The sequence below is a fragment of the Microcaecilia unicolor genome, chromosome 7 (genome assembly GCF_901765095.1).
Source record: "Microcaecilia unicolor chromosome 7, aMicUni1.1, whole genome shotgun sequence".
In the NCBI taxonomy this organism is placed as follows: Eukaryota; Metazoa; Chordata; class Amphibia; order Gymnophiona; family Siphonopidae; genus Microcaecilia; species Microcaecilia unicolor.
Genome location: NC_044037.1, coordinates 33,374,945 through 33,397,763, shown reverse-complemented (window position 1 = coordinate 33,397,763; position 22,819 = coordinate 33,374,945).

Sequence of the window (22,819 nt, the reverse complement as noted above, 5' to 3'; positions counted from 1 at the left end):
GCGGTATAATCGAAAGCCGATTTTTGGACGTTTTCAACTGTAATCCGTCGCGGATGCGGACAAAGTTGATGGGGGCGTGTCAGAGGTGTGGCGAAGGCGGAACTGGGGCGTGGTTATCTGCCGAACAGAGATGGGCGCATTTCACCGATAATGGGAAAAAAGTATGCGTTTTTAGCTAGAATTTAGGACACTTTTCCTGGACCCTGTTTTTTCACGAATAAGGCCCCAAAAAGTGCCCTAAATGACCAGATGACCACTGGAGGGAATCGGGGATGACCTCCCCTGACTCCCCCAGTGGTCACTAACCCCCTCCCACCACAAAAAATGAAGTTTCTCAACTTTTTATTTTCACCCTCAAATGTCATACCCACCTCCCTGGCAGCAGTATGCAGGTCACTGGAGGAGTTGTTAGGGGGTGCAGTGGACTTCAGGCAGGTGGACCCAGGCCCATCCCCCCTACCTGTTACAATTGTGCTGCTTAATGCTTATTAGTCGTCCAACCCCCCCAAACCCACTGTACCCACATGTAGGTGCCCCCCTTCACCCCTTAGGGCTATAGTAATGGTGTAGACTTGTGGGCAGTGGGTTTTGAGGGGGATTTGGGGGGCTCAACACACAAGGGAAGGGTGCTATGCACCTGGGAGCTCTTTTACCTGTTTTTTTGGTTTTGTAAAAGTGCCCCCTAGGGTGCCCGGTTGATGTCCTGGCATGTGAGGGGGACCAGTGCACTACGAATCCTGGCCCCTCCCACGAATAAATGTCTTGGATTTATTCGTTTTTGAGCTGGGCGCTTTCATTTTCCATTATCGCTGAAAAACAAAAACGCCCAGCTCACACATTGTTGAATAAAACATGGGCGTCTATTTTTTCCCAAAATACGGTTCGGTCCGCCCCTTCACGGACCCGTTCTCGGAGATAAACGCCCATGGAGATAGGCGTTTTCGTTCAATTATGCCCCTCTATGTACACCGGGTTGATGCTGCGAGATTATATGAAGTTTAATAAGCAGTCTTCATTGATTCCAATCTCAGCACTCTCCTTAAAAGTCAAATTCAGTAATAAAGATCAAGGGGATGCAGCTATTGGAATTGGGGTGGGCTTAACCGCAAGGCGGCTGCCTAGGGCGGCAGCTTCTGGGAGACAGCAAAACAATAGCTCCTAAGAGCCAGGCAACTTAAAGAATCTTCCGTACATACTTTTACCCACAGGGAGGGTAGGTAATTTTCAAATAGCCCATTTACCTGTTAAATAGCTTTTGGAAATTGCCCTCATTAGGGTTGTACATGCAAAACAAAGTTTCATATTTTCTGCTTCCATTCCCTCCCTCTCCCTCCCCCTTCCCCTGTATCTCCCCCCCTTGTCCTCCCCCCATCTTCCCCCCACTAACTATCTGGCCTGTCTTACCAATCTCACTGCGTTCAGTGAGTGTAGCAGGCAGAGGTCTAGATGCTATAGGAGCCCTACCCTTCTTTCATATCAAAATAAATGTATCATAGTTAGTGTCTCACATAGCCCAGAAAGCCACCAAGATCACACCGTCAGGTATTCGAACAGCTTTCCGCTCCAGTCCATTCCTGAGCCATTCCGCCATATGTCTCTGGTCTACCATCTTGTTCACCCAGCCATTCGGTCTCACTCTTTTTCACAGTCAATTTTCGCCGTTAGCAGCCCAACAAGAACTTTCTAGAACTCAAGCAAAGTAGCAATCCAACCGGCAACTGCCAACCAAGAACTCCATCAACATATTGTGTGGTTAAACCATCTGTGGAATATAATGGCAATCCCCCCAATGTCAGGTCTGGTGATGATTCAACCACTCCGCTACAGCATCTGGTTCAGTATAAGTTGTCCAGGTTCCATTCGCCAAGATTTTCAAGGTTGCTGGATATTGCAGGGTGAATTTGAACTTTTTTTCCACTAAACAGGTGCAAACCGTGGAAAAAGCACGGCGTTGTGCTGCCAAAGCCGCAGAGTAATCCTGAAAGATACGTATTAAGGTTCCATCATACTTTGTAGTTTCCCTGCAGCTTTTATACTGTCGCAATATTGCCGCTTTTTGGGCATAACAGTGAAATTTTGCTATCACCACTCTGGGCCTCGATTCTCTTGTCGGCCTAGGTCCTACACGATGTGCACGTTCAATTCGGATCGTACGGCCTTCTCCAGCCTCCGGGAAATGTGCCTGAAGCCATGTTTCCAATGTGCGTTTTAAGTCTTTATCTGCCAAGGATTCTGCAAATCCCACAAAGCGGAGATTATCGCGGCGCGAGCGATTTTCCAAATCTTCTACTCGCTGCACATTCTCCTGGACCAGGCGTTGTAGTCTTTCTATCTCTCCCGAGTTATTTTGTTGACCATCTTCCACCTCCGCAACCCGGGCCTCCAGCTCCCCAGTCCGACGTGAAAGTTCTGTCGTGAGCGCCGACAGCCCCGTTATCTGGGCAGAAAGCTGATCAAACTGGGGGGCCAATGCGCCCACCACTGCTTCTGTAAGTTCTGGCAGCGTGAAATCAGAGGCCGGGCGGGAGGGTGAATTCGCCGGCGAGGCGGCCGCCATCTTGGATTCGCCAAGTCTCGGTTTCTCCTCTTTTTTCTTCGTGTTTTTTGCGGTTTGCGCCATCGCCGATCGCGTTAAATATTTGTCCATATACTGGGAGAGCGTGTGCGCCTTAGATTCTCTACTTTCTGGGGTCGGAGACGTCTTTAAAGGTTCGAATTTCGGGCAGGGCTCCCAGCAGCCGAAAATTCACTTCCTTCCCAGCTCACAGCATCACGTGACCCCACAAAGTTTCATATTTAAAAGTGTGAGGTTCATGTTTGCATTTTTACAGGCTTGTTCTGGGAATGGGCGATATTGGGAATGTCATGACTATTGAGTTAATTATGAAAATCTCAAGCGGGGGTTTAAGGGCATGAAGGCCATTGTGAGGCAGTGCAAGCCTGAAGGTTCACCCAGTACCAGTGGAATGCCTTTTGGGGGGAGGGGGAACGAAATGATCTGCCTCCAATTTCACCCCAGATCAACACCAAGCTCATCATCTTCCGTTCCCTTCTCATGGCATCCAACATCTTTGTCCTTCCCTACCTTTCAACCCCCCATTCCCACCCCATGGTGTCCAACATTTCTCTCCTTCCCTTCCTCCCTTCCCCTCCCCCATGGTCTCTACCATCTCTTTCCTCCCCCCCCCATGGTCTCTACCATCTCTTTCCTCCCCTCCCCCATGGTCTCTACCATCTCTTTCCTCCTCCCTCCCCCCATGGTCTCTACCATCTCTTTCCTCCCCCCCCCCCCCCCCCCCCATGGTCTCTACCATATCTTTCCTTCCATCTACCTCCCTCCTCTTGGGAGGTGTTTATTTTCTTACCTCCTTCCCCCAAGGCAGCAATGCTACAATTGGCATAACAGAAGAGGCAGTGGGACCTTAAGCATCCACTCTCTCACTTCCTGTTTTGGAGGGGTGGGAATCTGGCAGGCCTTGAGCGTGGATGGATGCGGCTCCCCCCTAGTCCATCTAATAACCTTGCATCAACCCTGACTGCAATGGTTGATGATGCTGGGAGTATTAGAGAAGTGTTCAGTCTACTGTCTGATGTAGCCATGCGGGGCTGGTTTACATGAGCCAACATTCATTATGGACATCTTTCTCCTAGTCTTGAAATGTAATTAAAATGGAAATTGTAACATAAGTCTGCAGCAAGAAGGCCATCTTTTAGCCAGAGGAATGGCATCACCACCACCTAAGTCAGATGCTGCCAACCTCTAGGTGAAAGTGTAGTTCCTGGGTTCAAATGTCAGCATGGATAACTAAATATTGTTTTTTCCTGAGGTAAATAAAATAAGAATCAGTTATAAATGGGCAAATATAATCTTTCAAAACATGCTATTGTTGTATGATTTAATTTCAGGAGTGGTGAAGCAAATGTTGTGCTATGTAGGATAAGCTTCAGACATTAATTCATAAAAGTGTCCTTCTGGTGAACTTGATGTATACCTGTAAGCTTGATTTATTCAAGGCTCTTCACCGAGACACAAATTGAGAGACAGTCTTTGATACTTCAGGCTCACAGAGAACAAATGATGCTGTCAGGTTACGGTACCTGTATACCAACAGTTCATATCTGTTCAGTTCACTTACTTGAAAAGCCCTTTTCATGCCAAGTATCTATGGAGTTCCTAGAACAGGAAGCTCAGGATGTGTTCTGTAGCTGACATCATTGCGTAATGAGACTGTGTGATTAAATCCACTACAGAAAGAACAGAGCATGATCATTGGCTTTCATTTTCTGTGTGCAAGAGCCAGTGGCAATCCTAGGTCGGCTGCCACCTGTGGCAGATCGCCGCTGCGCACCCCCCCTCCCCCCGGGTGCAGCGGCATCCATCCCCCCAGAGTGCAGCAGGACACCCCCCCCCCCCGGCACAATGACACCCCCCCCAGCGCATCAATCCCCCCCCTGGTGCAATGACACCCCCCTCCCCGGGGCATCAAGCCCCCCCCGGGTGGATTCTTGGCTGCTGGAGGGTGCAGAGAGCAGCCGTGCGCCTGTCGGCTCCACTGGCTCCCTGCTCCCTCTACCCCGGAACAGGAAGTAACCTGTTCCGGGGCAGAGGGAGCAGGGAACCAGCGGAGCCGACAGGCGCGCGGCTGCTCTCTGCACCCTCCAGCAGCGTGAACCCGGGGCGAACCGCCCCCACCGCACCGCCCTTGCTACGCCACTGGCAAGAAGGGATAAACAGAGGTAAACCATTTTCAGTCCACATTCATTTTTTTTTTTTACTTTTTAGCAGTTTGGAATTGTTGTTTTTTTGGGGGGGGTTGTGTATTACCATTTACACATGTTATCTCATAGGTGAACTGTTAAATAAATTTTGTGCACACTATAGACTAGATTCAATATATATAACACCTAAAAAAAATCGGCGCAAAAAAAAAAAAGCTACCTAATGCTATTCTATGTGCTGCATCTAAAGTTAGGCACAGTTTATAGAATTGGCGCTTATGGGCGAGAATTGCTCCTAATTTTAGGCATGGCCATTTGCACCAACCAAAATGTGGTGCATATTGTTGCACCTAAATTAGTTGCGCTTCCCTTTTCTTCTATAAACTACACGCAGAAATTCTCAGAATGCCCCTGATCCACCCATGACCCTCCCATTTCCATGCCCTTGTTTCAAAGTCACGTGTGAAATTTAGGTGTGGATCCCACGCCTAAATTTACATGCGTATGTTTCAATTAAAATCAATTAACACTAATAATTGCTTGTTAGGCTGCGCTAATTGGCTCGTTATTCAATTAAGTTGCACGCACAAATTGGGCACGTGCCTAAGTTTGCCCGGACAGCTTGAAGCGTCATATATAGACTCAGGGGCATATTTTTTAAGGTGCATAAATGAACCGAATATGCACTAACAAATGCACATCCCAAGAATATGACCTCCTAGCAATAGGTTTGCAGTACAGCCACTAGGGGTCAGATTAACAAAATAAGGGGAACGCCCTTCTATGGATAAAGATTTATCTTATGGCATTCCCACCTGATAAAAGAGCTGTTGTACCTCTCATTAGGTTTTGATGAGAGTGCAGAAGCACTGGCCCCTGGTTAGTATCACATGTATACCTGTCCCATATCACTGAGGTATTCATCTTCATTCACATATGAACTGACCCAATAATCTTATAATCACTTGATCAATACATCTATATACAACTATTTCATGTTTAAAAAGACTGACGTATAACTAGAGGAGCTATAAAAGGTCTATAAAATACTGAGTGGAGGGGAAAAGGAGTAGAGATAAATTGCATGTTTACTCTTTCCAAAAATACTAGGACTAGGGGGCACACAATGAGGCTACTAAGTAGTAAATTTAAAACAAACTGGAGAAAATATTTCTTCACTCAACGTGTAATTAAACTCTGGAATTTGTTGCCAAAGAATGTGATAAAAGCAGTTAGCTTAGCAGGGTTTAAAAAAGGTTTGGATATTTTCCTAAAGGAAAAGTCCATAAACCATTATTAAGATGGACTTGGGAAAATCCAATGCTTATTTCTAGGATAAGTAGCATAAGGTCTGTTTTACTGTTCTGGGATCTTGCCAGGTACTTGTGACCTGGATTGACCATTGATGGACCTTCAGTCTGTCCCAGTATGACAACACTTATGTTCTTATTTGTCCTTGTTCCAGTCAGTATTTAATCATGATGGTTAGTGTTTAAGCAAAACACCAGCTGCCACAGTCAAAATGAAGCCAGATATGCAATGCTAGTATTCAGATACCAGCCAGCACTAAATATCCAGTTTCGGCGCCAACCCAGAAGCGCTATCCGGTTAGTAGCGATATCAGACCACCAAATGGATAGTCAACCGGATAAAGCTAGAATAGTTTTTTTTTTAACTCTCCTAACTTTATCTCTGGGTAGAGGTCTGAATACCACCACTAAGTGGATAACCTCCAGCTTCATCTGAGCTGTGCCCATGGACTGCCCCTGCACTGTCCAGATACTGCCAAAGGTGGTCAGGGGAAATATTCAGCTGCACTATCCGACTGGTGCCACTGAATATCCCTCTTCCTGGCACTTGTCCAATTAGCAGCCCCTGCTAACCTTGTAAGTGCTTTTAAATATTGACTTCTATGGGCCCGATATTCAAAGGGGTGGCCGATTAAAGCCCAATGAGCTGGCTGGCCACTGATATTCTGCAGCAGTTAACCAGGTAGTGCCACTAAATATTGACTCGGACTGGCCATTTCCTAACTGGCTAGGTTAGGGGCAGTCCAGGGCCACTGAGAGTCTGAGGCGGGCCCGGGGCAAGGCCGCCCCCCCAATCGCTACTCAGGCCGCCAGCGCTGCAATCCCCAGTCTCCACCTGCCCACCCCCAGCCCCGTCGACAGCCCCCCTCCATCCGCCACCGGGCCCCCTGCATTCAAATCGGCAGCGCCTCACCTCCGTGTGAAAGCGGCAGATCGCCTCCCTTTGGGCCCTCCCTTCCTGTGTCCCACCCTCGCGGAACTGGAAGTTACATCAGATGAGGGCGGGACACAGGGAGGGGGGGCCCAAAGGGAGGTGATCTGCCGCTTTCACACGGAGGTGAGGCGCTGCCGATTTGAATGCAGGGGGCCCGGTGGTGGATGGAGGGGGGCTGTCGACAGAGCCGAGGTCAGGCGAGTGAAACCGGGGACTGCAGCACCGGTGGCCTGAGAGCAGGAGACAGAGATCAACCCGGGCCCGTGGAATTTTGTCCCCCCTGCCCCCCCCCCCCCCCCCCCCTCTTGGCGGCCCTGGGGCAGTCTGTAGGCAGAGTTTGGGTAGAACCACTGTATTACATTACTTTGCATTGGCCATTTTTATCCCACATTAGCCATGAGGTTCAACATGGCTTACAAACTGATCAGAAAACTGAAAGACAAGAAATGTAATTACATAGCTAGAGATATAGCAGTATACCTCCATCACATTCAGGAACAGTACAATCTCATTATTACTTAAAAATCAGGAATTTAAAAAAAAAAAAAGATTTTAAAGTCTTTCTAAATGAACCATATATATGCTGCCGGTAAAATATTCCACCAATGAGGAGCCAAATAAGAAAAAGTAGTATTCTTACAACTAGGATGGGATAGGATTAAAACATTCCTAGAACAAAAATTAACATTCCTATTGAGCAACTTAATAAGCCCCTGCATATAGCTGAGAACAATTCCTTGTATCTGATTTTATGTGACCTTTTTTTAATTGATATCAGTGGTGTGTGTGCGTTTATCTTTCCTATCAGACTATTGTAGTTCTTTGTTGGTATTTTATGTGATATTAATATTGTGCACCACTGGGATATTTTTCTTTTGTAAATGTTAAGCTGTATAGCAAGTTTAATAAACTGTAACTGAAACTATTATTGAAAAAGTAAGTGTGCGGAGCTTAAGCAATGATCGTGTATCGTCAGGTAACTAGTGCAGCCTTACCAGCAACGGTGGTGCTCTTTCAAACTTTAATACTTTACTTATCAGACAGACAGCTCTATTTTGCACCGTCTGAAGTAGAGAATGACACGGGGATGGAGACTCGCAGTAACCGCTGGGATAGGCAGAGGGACACAGCCTGCGGGGACGGGGTGGAGACAGATCCCGCAGGCATGGGGTGGGGACGGGGACAGATACCACGGGTACGGGGTGGGGATGGGGACAGAGCCCGTGAGGACAGGGACAAACTTTCTCCCCGTGTCACTTTCTACTTTGAAGCCTGTTAATCAACTGGACTGTTATTTATTTATGTTTGATTGATGCAGGTGACAATATTTTTTCTATTCGTAATTTAAACACAACAGTTACACAGCATATTGTTCCTTTTTATACGTTAATAAAAAGATTTAAATGTAAAATCATAAGTGTTCGAGGCTTCTGCAGATGAGAACGGAGCCCACGGGGACGGGGCGGGAACGGAGACGTGGCCTGCAGGGACGGGATGGGGACAGAGACAGAACCCACGGGGACGGGGACAAATTTTATCCCTGTGTCATTCTCTAGTCTGAAGTTTAGACAGCTAAGAATTTTCTTACATCCAACATATATGATGTCGCAATAATCTAAATTTGCAACATCATATACTTTGCCGGTTAGTGGTGACATCCAGTTCACTGACTGGCTAAGTCAACGGAGAAAGCTAGGACAGCAAAATAGCTATCCTATTTTTATCTGCCGAGTTAACCAGGCATCAGCCTGAATATTGTACTTCTGTACTATGTACTAGACTTCTACAAATCTAAATTTTGTAACCGCCTTTTTAGCAATATGTAAGCCACATTGAACCTGCCACACGGTGGGAAAATGTGGGATACAAATGCAATAAAAATAAATAAATAAATATCAACCAGTACCTGGTTAACTTCTGTGTAACCGCAAATACCTGAATATTCAGTGCCGGAAGCTGGATATGCTCTAGCATTGACTATCCAGAGTTATTTCAGCCTGCAACTATGATCAACTTACAAGCTGCTCACCTCCACAGGCTGAGTATTAGGCCCTATATTTTTGTTATATTCTTATAAGCATTACAAATATTTAGCTTAACTGGACAGGATGCTAGGCAATTGTTCAAATGCAGACTTGAATGTGAAGAGTTAAGGAAGGTATTTTTAATATATCCTATATAATAATTCTCACCGCCAACATTCTGAAGCTGCCTGGGACCGTGACTTCCGCCGGAGGTGGTCTGCTTCATGCAGTAGATAACTCTGACGTCACTGGCCTGGAAGCATTGAAGAGCGAGCAGGCTCAGCCAGTCTGCTGCCTTTCCTTCTGTTCGCTCTGAGCTGTGACTCTGCTCCCGCCCTTGCGGAAACAGGAAATGAGGGCGGGGCGACGTCCACGTTGGGGGATGGGGGAGGGTGGACTGGAACTTGGAGGGAGGACTGGGAGGACAGAGTGAAGGACAGTGACAGAGGGAGGGAGGAAGCCATGGAAATCGGAGGGGAGGAAAGGGGGCCATGGGACTTGGACGGGACACAGGGACAGAGCGAGGGGGGGGGAGGAAAACCTTGCTAGTGCCCGTTTCCTTTCATACAGAAATGGGCCTTTTTTACTAGTTAAAAAAAAATCAAACTAGGGTCCCTTTTTACAAAGGCATGTAAGGGCTTATGCATGTTCAACGTACGCCAAATTGGCATTACCATCTGGCTACAGCGTGCCCTGGGTGGTAATTCTGAATTTGGCGCATGCTGAAAACACGAGGTAGAAAATATTTTCTATTTTCTACCATATGGCGCTTACCCAGCGGTAAAGAGCAGTAGGCACACACTGCATGCCTACCGCCCGGGTAGCACGTGAGACCTTACCGCTAAGTCAATGTGTGGCAGTAAGGTCTCAGGCCAAAAATGAACACGCTGGTTTTTGTTTTCCTACCATCCATTTTCCAGCCCCTTAAAAAAGGCCCTTTTTCCAGGACACGGTAAAAACTGGCCCTGCATGCACCCAAAAGATGAGCTCACACTGCCGCAGGCCACTTTTTGCTGCGGCTTAGTAAAAGGGCCCCCTAGAGAAGTGGATATTTATTGAGGAGCTATACTAACAGTAATACCAAAAGGAACGTATGATCAAATAATCCCTCTAATTAATATCAAAGACGTTATGAGGCACCACAGGTAACAAACAGATCAGCTAAAACCAAGTCAACAAGGGCCTGATCAGTGCAAAGGGACACAAACAAAAACAGTATGATAACCAACAATAATTTATTAAGAAAGAACATAAGTAAAATCAAAATAAACCACACATCTAAATGAAACCTGATACGACTGCGTTTCAGCACTGCCCGCATCAGAGGTAACACAAATTCTCTGAAAAAAAACCATATAAACAGAGAATGAATAGAACAATTAATATAAACATACATTAAAAAAATCAATAAAAACATACAATTTCTGTCACCATAAAGTATAGACAACAATGTTTTAGGAGCCATACTGTGAGTAAATATATAATAATGTTTGGTTATGATAAGTAATATTAGTTCCTTGTCTGATTTTTATAACTCCATCAGCAAACAAATAATTCAGCAACTGTATTTAGTATATACCAAATTCAGGATAAGCTGGTTGGTGTAGTATGAACAGTGTTACAATAAAGTCTTATTATTTCCTGCTCAACCGGCAGAGTCGATAATATTGACTTCTTACAGTAAGAAACTAATCACATAACGTTCCTTGCCCTTACATATCTGCAGCTATTGCAAGAGCTGTAGAACTCAGTTTATGATTTTGCTTGTGATTTCTTAATAAATGATAACAGTTACAGTTTATTACATTTGCTATACCACTTGGCTTAAAACAATAAGAACACAACAGCATACAACAATTAAATAGGAAATAGGAAGTCCAAAAGTCAAATAGTAAAGTACACTGTCCCAAGGCCATACACTCCAATACAAATAACAAAAATATAAAACACACCAATTTCCAGTCACTGCTGACTCCCCAGAGATAACTCACTAAATGCTAGAGAAAAATAATATCCTTTTCGCTTAAATCGCTTCAAAGAGCCTTCAGCCCTCACTGCCAAGGGCAACGCATTCCACAAACTTAGGACCTAATAAAGAAAGATCCTGCTCACGTGACCGCCCAATATGCCCTAGATAGCAAAGACACCTGCAAGGTCACAGCATTTGCCGATCTCAAAAACCTCTTCGGAACATAGGGCTTCTCCAAGTCAGCCAGGGTAGATGGTATCCTGTGGGTCAAAACCATCATCTTACATTTAAATCAAAATCTCACAGGTAGCCAATGAAACTGCAAATACAAAGAGGTCACGTGATCAAACTGGTTTGCTCCACCCACCCAACAACCGAATGGCCACATTTTGAAGGGTTTATGATATTTTTTATACTGTATTCAGTTATATTCTCTTTACCATAAACAGTGTGTTTTTTCTAGCAAAAAAGGTGCCGGTACTCAAATGCTAGGCCACCCTTCAGGGGTGGGGTGATCACTGAGGGACCCACCCCACAATAGCCAGGCCCCCTGCAACAAGTCACAGAATCTATGACAAGGCAGAATTGGTGTGTAGAGCCTGAGCTCTACATACAATGGAAAAGGAGCCGGTACTCAGTATCCCCAAGTACCCCTTCAAAAAAAGCCCTGACCATAACTAGCATAACCCGAAAGATGAGAGACAAAACAGAATCAAGTATGAATTAAAACATATAATGCTTCTTACTGACAAAAGTGGCAAAGCTTCAAAATAGCTCATGTGTGATTGAATAATCTATATATATAAAACTCACCCTCAACGTTCTGAAGACAGTGACGTCAGTGAAGCCAAGCCATGACTTCCTTCAAAAAGGTTCGAAGGTTCGTGGTGGTGAAGCCACCAAAATCGCTCCGGGCCCCGCCCTCGAGGGCGGAGCTATGGCAGAACAATGAAGGAGTTGGCAGGGAGGGAGGCAGGGAGGGGGTGGGAAATCGCTACGGGTCCCGCCCTCGAGGGCGGAGCAAAGGCAGAACAACCAAGGGGTTGGAAGGGAGGGAGGCGGGGGGGTGGGAAATCGCTACGGGCCCCGTCCTCGCGTCAAACGTCATGACGTTGAGGGCGGAGCAATGCCACAACAACGAAGGGGTTGGGGGGGATGTTGCCGACGAAAACCTTGCTAGCGCCTGTTTCATTTGCTCATAAATGGGCCTCTTTTACTAGTAAACTATAAATTGTACAAAATATAGTGCTGTAAAAACAAGAAGAGTGAAAAGGAACGTGAGAATAGCCATACTGGGTCAGACCAATGGTCCATCTAGCCCAGTATCCTACTTCCAGCAGTGGCTAATCCAGGTCATAAGAACATGGCACAAACCCAAATCACAGAAACATTCCATGCTACCAAACTCAGGGCAAGCAGTGGCTTCCCCCATGTCTATCTCAATAGCACTTTTCCTCCAGGAACTTGTCCAAACCTTTTTTAAACCCAGATATAATAACCGCTGTTACCACATTCTGTAGCAGTGAGTTCCAGAGCTTAACTATTCTTTGGGTGTTGAGAGGGAGAAGGGGTTGGGGTCGGATGGCTCACTGGTCCAGGAGGACCCGCCCTTTTCCAGAGGCGGGTATGGTAGCAAAGAGCGGACGCAGAGGGTAGGGGATGGAGAGTTTTGGGGTCAACCAAAAATGCACAATCATTTTCAGTTGAAATCTGAATCCAGGTTTTGGGTCAGCTTCAGTGCCAAATCTGAAACCAAAATTCAGTCGGCCTCTACCCCTCAACCCCTCCCCCACACATCTGAGCCCCCTGCCTGCTGATACCCTGATCTCTGGCCCCCACACCCCTGTTGACATTCTGATCTCCAATCCCCTCTGGTCCAAACTCCACCCTGAGGTTCAAAACCACAGAACCCCTACCCCACCCCCCAAAAAAATTCAAAACCCTGCTCACAAAAGTCAAAACTGCATAAGCGCTATTATATAAATCGTGCCTAACTTTAAATGCAGTTTATAGAATAGCACTTTTTCTGGTGCTGATGTTTTTGGCACCATGCGTAGAATCTGGCTTTTTACCTCTAAGAAATGTGTGAATCAGTGGCAAAGTGGCAGATAAAATCCAGTAGTAATAAACATTAAATCTTAAAAACGTGAAAGCAAGCTTAGACACCATTTAAAAGTTAGGGGCCCTTTTACAAAGGTTCACTAGTTTAGCAAGTGCAATAAATATGCATGCGCTAAACACTAGAGATACCCATATATTCCTATGGACTTTTCCTTTAGGAAGCCGTCCAAACCTTTTTTAAACTCCGCTAAGCTAACCGCCTTTACCACATTCTCTGGCAATGAATTCCAGAGTTGAATTAACCCACCGAACTCTGGCATTTGGCCGGGCTAAACTGTATTATTGGAAAAAAAAGATGGCCGGCCATCTTTTTTGATAATACGGTTCCGGCCAGCTGTTGCACCGCCGCCAAAATAGATCGCCGGCGACGTTTGATTATGCCCCTCCACGTTACTATGAGCATATTTAGCGTTTAGCGCAGGCTAATCATTAGCGTTGCTTTTGTAAACCTTAGTTTCCCGTATTATAAAGATTGACAATTGCAATTGTAGCATTGTCACATAGCCCCGCCTATTATTTTAGAAAAGGTTTTCTTGTGCTCATAGATGTTGCGAATTTTAACTCTGCATCACAATACTTGTGCTTTGAGGGGGTCTTTGACTAAAGCTTAGCTCGAGTTATCTGCAGCAGGGCCCATTTTATTCCTATGGGCCCTGCTGCAGATAACTCGAGCTAAGCTTTAGTAAAAGACCCCCCTGACTGTCTCAACTAATTGTAATCATCATGCCTGTGCATTAACCTGTTGGCTAAAAATGCTAAAAACAAGCAACAGAAAGAAACCTCCATATATGTATGCAGGCACCAAGGAAGCAGAGGTGGCCAAGAGAAAGGCAGGGAAGTCAGAATATGTCACCGGGTTTCTATATTGTAAAAATAATCCAACACAGCTGGGTTTCAGCATAAATGCCTGCATCAGGAGTCTATAAGCATCAATAAAAAACCTCACATACATTTACAAACTTCATAGATCCCTAGATCTGCTGCTACAGCTGCCCACCTTTTAGGGCTATAAATTTGAGTACTTGAGTACTGGATGCACTAGTGCTTTTCTTTAAATGTCCTGCCCATATGAACACATACCTTTTGTCATCTAGGTCACCATGGGGGCAGTTCTATAACTGGATGCCTCTATGCTCTTGCACTGTATTTGGGTTTTTTGAGTGAAAAATGAGCCACAAAACCATTTTTTCATTAGTTCATTTTCATGCAATAATGAGCTATTTTGCATGTTTTTGCATCACAGCCACTCAATAGTGCCAAAGTTATTTAAGGACCTGTTTACTAAGCCATGCTAACGTTTTTAGCACGTGCTAAATGCTAGAGTTGCCCATATGTTACTATGGGTGACTTAGCATTTAGCACATCCTAATCATTAGAACACGCTCAAAACACTAACACGCCCTTAGTAATGCTTCATAAACAGGGCCCGTAATCTTTAACGTGAAACAGGCTTGGTGCAAAGGTTTAGTACACTTCACATGAAAAACAGCGCACAGTGCCTGTACTATGACTTTTTTTCTTTCATGTTTCCAGGCTTCTTTGTGCTATTTCCATGCAACAGTCACTTTTATGATCACCTCACATTTTCGTATGTAGGACCCTATCCATTTTATCTTCAAACAAGGCTGAAGTAGGATCTTTTGTGGGGTTTTTTGGTTAGTTCTTCTCAGGGCTGGTGATAGGGGTTGGCAAACAGGGCAGTTGTTCTGAGCCCCCAAACCATAGGGAGCCCCAAACCTGCCTTAAGCTAAAGGAGGCATAGGCTGAAGGTCAGCTTTTGGGCCCCCTCCCCAGTTTCTGCCCTGGGCCCCTGAATGTCTAACACCAGCCCTAGTTCTTCTGATACATGCTGGTAAGTTTTTCCAACCCTGTGATCAGTCTGGTACTGATATTTGAAAAAGTGTTGCCCACTGTACCCCCCACTCCACGACCTTGCTAGGCTTCAGGTATTCCTCCTAATCTTGTGGAGGGAGAGATGCGATGATTGGCGCACTAAGGGCCCCTTTTACTAACCTACGTAAGCGTCTATGCACGCCCAACGTGTGCCAAAATGAACTTACCGCCCGACTACCGCATGGCTCTTGCAGTAATTTCATTTTTGGCACGCGCGTCTGAAAAATATTTTTTTATTTTCTGGCATGCATAGCGGACACGCACCAAGTTGCATCTGACATGCGTAGGTTGTTACCGTGCAGATTCCTTACCGCTAGGTCTATGGCTGGCAGTAAGGTCAGACACCCAAAATGGACGCGTGGCAATTTTGATTTTGCTGCACGTCCGTTTTCAGGGAAAGGAAAAAAAGGCATTTTTGGTATGTGTGCTGAAAAATATTTCTTGCGTGCACCCAAACTCCGCGCCTACACTACCGCAAGCCATTTTTTACCACGGCTTAGTAAAAAGACCCCTAAACATTTCAGTGCTTAGCAAAGAGTATCGGGAACAGTCAAGCATCATTCTTTGAATTCTAAAACTGACAGCTGCACAGTGGCATGAAGTGAGAAAAAGATCCTGCCCAGTAATGAAGTTTACACATTTCTCCTGGGGATTGGGAAGATGCTTCTGCAACAGGCTTAAAGAGAAAAGTGCTCTAGACAAACCATTTCAGACTGTCATTTAAGTGTCTTCCACATGAAACTATGCAGTACCAAGTGCCATCTGGCAGAAGCAGACTATATTCTGTCCAAAGTAAATCTTATATTCAATGGTCTTTTTATGTATAACATTTGTTATGATGTTGTTATAATATTGATTAGTCATTTTCCCTGATCTTTTTAATTATATATTTTTTTTTATTTTCAATTCATATGATTGTCTTTTTTTATAATTTTATACTCCTAATGCATGTATTATTATGATCTATATATTTGTATTTTAATTTGATTTTATTTGCAGAAACTGATATAATTATGTAACGTATTTGCATATCCATTGTTCGTATTTTTAGACTCCTGAGGCAGGCACTTTGCCGAAACACGGTACCGTGTCGAATTTGTTCATGAATAAATTTTCTTTTTGAATCACCTCGTCTCCCTGGTGTCCTTTCTGGAAGAGTTCTGTTGGCTCCACTGCTTCTCCTGATTACCCTTACCACTCGTAGTGTTTCACATTCCTTCACTTCTATGGTTTACCTCAAAGTAAATCATAGCATCCCAGGACAAGTGGTTTTATGATGATAATAATAATAAATTCTAATGACCATTTGACACCCAGTCATCTCTGTAATGGAATGCTGGAACATTTACTTCCATATACAGTGCACCTAGTGGTTAGTGCAGCGGACTATGATCTTCGAACTGGGTTCGATTCCCACTGCAGCTCCTTGTGACTCTGAGCAAGTCACTTAACCCTCCATTGCCCCTGGTACAAAATAAGTACCTGAATATATGTAAACTGCTTTGAATGTAGTTGCAAAAACCTCAGAAAGGCGGTATATCAAGTCCCATTTCCCTTTCCCTAGTTGAGATTCTACTTGGAATGTTGCTACTATTGGAGATTCTAGATGGAATGTTGCTACTATTGAGATTCTGTTGCTACTATTTGAGATTCTAGATGGAATGTTGCTACTATTGAGATTCTGTTGCTACTATTTGAGATTCTACGTGGAATGTTGCTACTATTGAGATTCTGTTGCTACTATTTGAGATTCTACATGGAATGTTGCTACTATTGGAGATTCTAGATGGAATGATGCTACTATTGAGATTCTGTTGCCACTATTTGAGATTCTACATGGAATGTTGCTATTCCACTAGCAACATTCCATGTAGAAGCCTGCCCTTGCAGATCAGCAATGCGGCCGCGCAGGCTTCTGTTTCTGTGAGTCTGACGTCCTGCACGTACATTGCTGATGTGCAAGGGCAGGCTTCTACATGGAATGTTGCTAGTGGAGGAGTAGACTAGTGGTTAGTGCAGTGGACTTTGATCCTAGGGAACTGAGTTCAATTCCCACTGCAGCTCCTTGTGACTGGGCAAGTCACTTAATCCTCCATTGCCCCTGGTACAAAATAAGTACTGAATATATGTAAACCGCTTTGGAAGTAGTTGCAAAAACCTCAGAAAGGCGGTATATCTAGTCCCATTTCCCTTTCCCTATATGAGATTCAACATGGAATGTTGCTATTGCTACTATTTGAGGATTCTGGAATGTTGAGATTCTGTTGCTACTATTTGAAATTCTACATGGAATGTTGCTATTCCACTAGCAACATTCCATGTAGAAGCCTGTCCTTGCAGATCAGCAACGTGGCCGCGCAGGCTTCTATTTCTGTGAATCTGACGTCCTGTGCAGGACGTCAGACTCACAGGAACAGAAGCCTGCACGTGGCGTTCCTGGCCTGGATGGCACCCGGGGCGGAGCGCCAATACGTCCCCCCCCCCCCAGGTGCAGCGCCCCCCCCTCCCTGCTAGATGACACCTCCCCCCTCCGGTGAAATGACACGCCGCTGGGGGGGTGCCACGGTGCGCGCCTACTCCTCCGAGTTCGCTAAACTTCGTTTGTTCGCTGCAGCTCCTCTGCCCTGGAACAGGAAATAACCTGTTCCGGGGCAGAGAGAGCTGCAGTGAACGAACGAAGTTTAGCGAACTCGGAGGAGCATGCGCGCGCCATGGCCCCCGCCAGCGGCATGCACCCCCCCCCCCCCCCGGTACGCCACTGGCCTACACGGCTGCATTGCTGATCTGCAAGGGTAGGCTTCTACGTGGAATGTTGCTAGTGGAGGAGTAGCCTAGGGGTTAGTGCAGTGGACTTTGATCCTGGGGAACTGAGTTCAATTCCCACTGCAGCTCCTTGTGGCTCTGGGCAAGTCACTTAACCCTCCATTGCCCCAGGTACAAATAAGTACCTATATATACTATGCAAACTGCTTTGAATGTAGTTGCAAAAACCACAGAAAGGCAGTACAGTAGTACCTCAGTTTTCGTTGACTTCGGGTTTTGTCGATTTTTTTCTGCGAAAAATTTGTCTCGGATTTTGTTGGTTGCCTCAGATTTCGTCAGCATGCCCATGTGACCTCGCTGCTAATTTTGCGAAAACAAAGGACAACAAACGCATTCTCCTGCTTAGGGTGGCGTTGTTTCTCATTATGTGAGCATCATCCCGCGCGTCTAGCCAAACAATTCCATTGCTTTCCAGTGTTGATGCATATGGAAATAATTGCCTCGGTTTTCGTCGGTTTCGGATTTCGCCAATTGTTTTCGGACGGATTATTAACGAAAGCCGAGGTATCATTGTATATCAATTCCCTTCCCCTTTATAGAAGGGCAAATATGTGCCTATATTTTAGGCACAACCACTTACACTAGCTATAGAGCTTGTGTAAATGCTCACACCTAGATTGCTAAAAAAAACACACACACACAAATTTTAGGATTCTATCATTTACACACATAAGTACATAAGTAGTGCCATACTGGGAAAGACCAAAGGTCCATCTAGCCCAGCATCCTGTCACCGACAGTGGCCAATCCAGGTCAAGGGCACCTGGCACGCTCCCCAAACGTAAAAACATTCCAGACAAGTTATACCTAAAAATGCGGAATTTTTCCAAGTCCATTTAATAGCGGTCTATGGACTTGTCCTTTAGGAATCTATCTAACCCCTTTTTAAACTCCGTCAAGCTAACCGCCCGTACCACGTTCTCCGGCAACGAATTCCAGAGTCTAATTACACGTTGGGTGAAGAAAAATTTTCTCCGATTCGTTTTAAATTTACCACACTGTAGCTTCAACTCATGCCCTCTAGTCCTAGTATTTTTGGATAGCGTGAACAGTCGCTTCACATCCACCCGATCCATTCCACTCATTATTTTATACACTTCTATCATATCTCCCCTCAGCCGTCTCTTCTCCAAGCTAAAAAGCCCTAGCCTTCTCAGCCTCTCTTCATAGGAAAGTCGTCCCATCCCCACTATCATTTTCGTCGCCCTTCGCTGTACCTTTTCCAATTCTACTATATCTTTTTTGAGATACGGAGACCAGTACTGAACACAATACTCCAGGTGCGGTCGCACCATGGAGCGATACAATGGCATTATAACATCCGCACACCTGGACTCCATACCCTTCCTAATAACACCCAACATTCTATTCGCTTTCCTAGCCGCAGCAGCACACTGAGCAGAAGGTTTCAGCGTATCATCGACGACGACACCCAGATCCCTTTCTTGATCCGTAACTCCTAACGCGGAACCTTGCAAGACGTAGCTATAATTCAGGTTCCTCTTACCCACATGCATCACTTTGCACTTGTCAACATTGAACTTCATCTGCCACTTGCACGCCCAATCTCCCAGTCTCGCAAGGTCCTCCTGTAATCGTTCACATTCCTCCTGCGACTTGACGACCCTGAATAATTTTGTGTCATCGGCGAATTTAATTACCTCACTAGTTATTCCCATCTCTAGGTCATTTATAAATACATTAAAAAGCAACAACCCAGCACAGACCCCTGCGGGACCCCACTAACTACCCTCCTCCACTGAGAATACTGTCCACGCAATCCTACTCTCTGCTTCCTATCTTTCAACCAGTTCTTAATCCATAATAATACCCTACCTCCGATTCCATGACTCTGCAATTTCTTCAGGAGTCTTTCGTGCGGCACTTTGTCAAACGCCTTCTGAAAATCCAGATATACAATATCAACCGGCTCCCCATTGTCCACATGTTTGCTTACCCCCTCAAAAAAATGCATTAGATTGGTGAGGCAAGACTTCCCTTCACTAAATCCGTGCTGACTTTGTCTCATCAGTCCATGTTTTTGTATATGCTCTGCAATTTTATTCTTAATAATAGCCTCCACCATCTTGCCCGGCACCGACGTCAGACTCACCGGTCTATAATTTCCCGGATCTCCTCTGGAACCCTTCTTAAAAATCGGAGTAACATTGGCTACCCTCCAGTCTTCCAGTACTACACTCGATTTTAGGGACAGATTGCATATTTCTAACAGTAGCTCCGCAAGTTCATTTTTTAGTTCTATTAATACTCTGGGATGAATACCATCAGGTCCCGGTGATTTACTACTCTTCAGCTTGCTGAACTGACCCATTACATCCTCCAAGGTTACAGAGAATTCGTTTAGTTTCTCCGACTCCCCCGCTTCAAATATTCTTTCCGGCACCGGTGTCCCCCCCAAATCCTCCTCGGTGAAGACCGAAGCAAAGAATTCATTTAATTTCTCCGCTACGGCTTTGTCCTCCCTGATCGCCCCTTTAACACCATTTTCGTCCAGTGGCCCAACCGACTCTTTGGCCGGTTTCCTGCTTTTAATGTATCTAAAAAATTTTTACTATGTATTTTTGCTTCCAACGCTAATTTCTTCTCAAAGTCCTTTTTTGCCCTCCTTATCTCCGCTTTGCATTTGGCTTGGCATTCCTTATGATCTATCCTGTTACTTTCAGTTGGTTCTCTTCTCCACTTTCTGAAGGATTGTTTTTTGGCTCTAATGACTTCCTTTATCTTACTGTTTAGCCACGCCGGCTGACGTTTAGTCTTTTTCCCTTTTTTCTAATACGTGGAATATATTTGTCCTGAACCTCCAGGATGGTGTTTTTAAACAGCATCCACGCCTGACGCAAGTTTTTTACTCTGCGAGCTGCTCCTTTCAGTCTTTTTTTCACCATTTTTCTCATTTTGTCGTAATCACCTTTTCTATAGTTAAACGCTAGCGTACTTGATTTCCTAGTTTCACTTCCTTCAATGCCAATATCAAAACCGATCATATTATGATCACTGTTGTCAAGCGGCCCTCGTACCGTTACCCCCTGCACTAGATCATGAGCACCACTAAGGACTAAGTCTAGTATTTTTCCTTCTCTTGTCGGCTCCTGAACTAGCTGTTCCATGAAGCTGTCCTTGATTTCATCAAGAAATCTTATGTCCCTTGCGTGTACAGATGTTACATTAACCCAGTCTATATGCGGGTAATTGAAATCCCCCATTATTATTGTGTTGCCCAGTTTGTTTGCGTCCCTGATTTCCTTTAACATTTCTGCATCCGTCTGTTCGTCCTGGCCAGGCGGACGGTAGTACACTCCTATCACTATCCTTTTCCCCTTTGCACATGGAATTTCAATCCACAGTGATTCCAAGGAGTGTTTTGTTTCCTGCAGAATTTTCAATCTATTTGATTCAAGGCTCTCGTTAATATACAATGCTACCCCTCCACCAATCCACTATGCAGCCCACCCACGCATACACTGTTGCTGGCCACCCACGCTCTGCCCATCTATACACTGTAGCTGGGTCACCCATCCAGGGGCCAGCCAGGCTCAACCCTGCTTAGCTGCCTCTTCCTCCACACGACTGTTGCCTTCACTCCACAGCAATCTGGCTCCTCTGAGCCTTGGCTCCAGGCCCTGCGAACTCCCAGGCCTTCCTCCTCCCTCCGTTCCTTTCACAGAGGCACATTCAAAGCCCAATGTTTATAAGTAAGAGCTTTTATTTTCTTGCTTCAAATCAACAAAACACCCTTCACTCCAGGTTGTTTAGGCTAGCAGCCCAGAGCACAATTCAGGTTCAACACAGTCAAATTCAGGTTCAAAAACAGTCCATATAACTTCACTTCACTTTAGCTCAGATTACTTCACTTAGGGAACAATACATTATCAGAGGGAAAAACCCAATAGCTTGGTAGGTTGCAGCCCAGACCTTTTTAGTATGAAAGTTTACACAGTCTTTCTTGCACCTTCTTACAGCACGGTTACACAGCTTTATTCCCACCTGGTTCAGGCTAGGGTTTCAATTGTGCCCAGCTCTCTTTCTCTCCCACAGGCTGCACCTGTTTCCTCTTTAGTAGAGATTTCCCCCAGTGCCTTAGCCTCTCTCCTCCGGTCTTCCACCAGTCTCTCCAAGGTACAGCTAGCCACCCTCTTACGGCAGCTTTTTGGGTTTGAGCCAGGGCTCCAATCTCCATCTGTTCCTCCTCTAGTCCTTCAGTAACCTCCATTTTATCCTCCTCTCCAACTTCCCCCGCCCCCAAACTCTCCAGCTGGCCCTCATCACCTTCCTCTGAGACCATTTCCCAATCTTCTATCTCCTCCCCTAACTCTTGCACAGCCGGGTGGGGAAGAGAAGGATTCTGGGACTGGTAGTTCCTTCTCTTCTTCCTTAACCCAGCCAACCTCTCTCCCTCCGGTAGACCAGCTTTCTGAATGTGGGTGCTGTGCACATGAAATCTGCCCCATTGGGGTTCCCCGGCTGCCTGCACCCCCTTTCTTTGTGCCCTCCCAGATCCCCTTTCACCTGCACTCTCACAACACTCACCTTCAAACTATGTGCCATTGTACTTAGGTGCAATTTTTACACTACCACATAGCCAGAATATCAGCATTTATGCTCATATGTGCACACATATCCCCCTACTTCCATTCTGTTCTGTTTTATATTCCTCTTTCTTCCTGATTCTATATAGGTCACCAAAAATTGTGCGTGCAAATTAAAACTTGGCTTCGATTTGCGTGCAGGACAATGAACAACCACCGAGGTGGAGAAACTGGATCCGCAATGAAAGGAGCAATGCAACAGCAGAGGAGTAGTGTGATCAACAAGACTCTTCCAAAAAAACAAGGTGACGAAGGGTGGACAAATGTTCTTTAATTGTAGATAAGATAGGACTCGACAGGGTACTGTGTTTTGGCAAACAATGCCTGTCTCAGGAGGCTGTATATGATGGTAAGTTGAAGGTGAAATTCGAAGGATAATGTGGGGAAGAACCTACCAAATCAAGTCTTTAAAAAGAGTA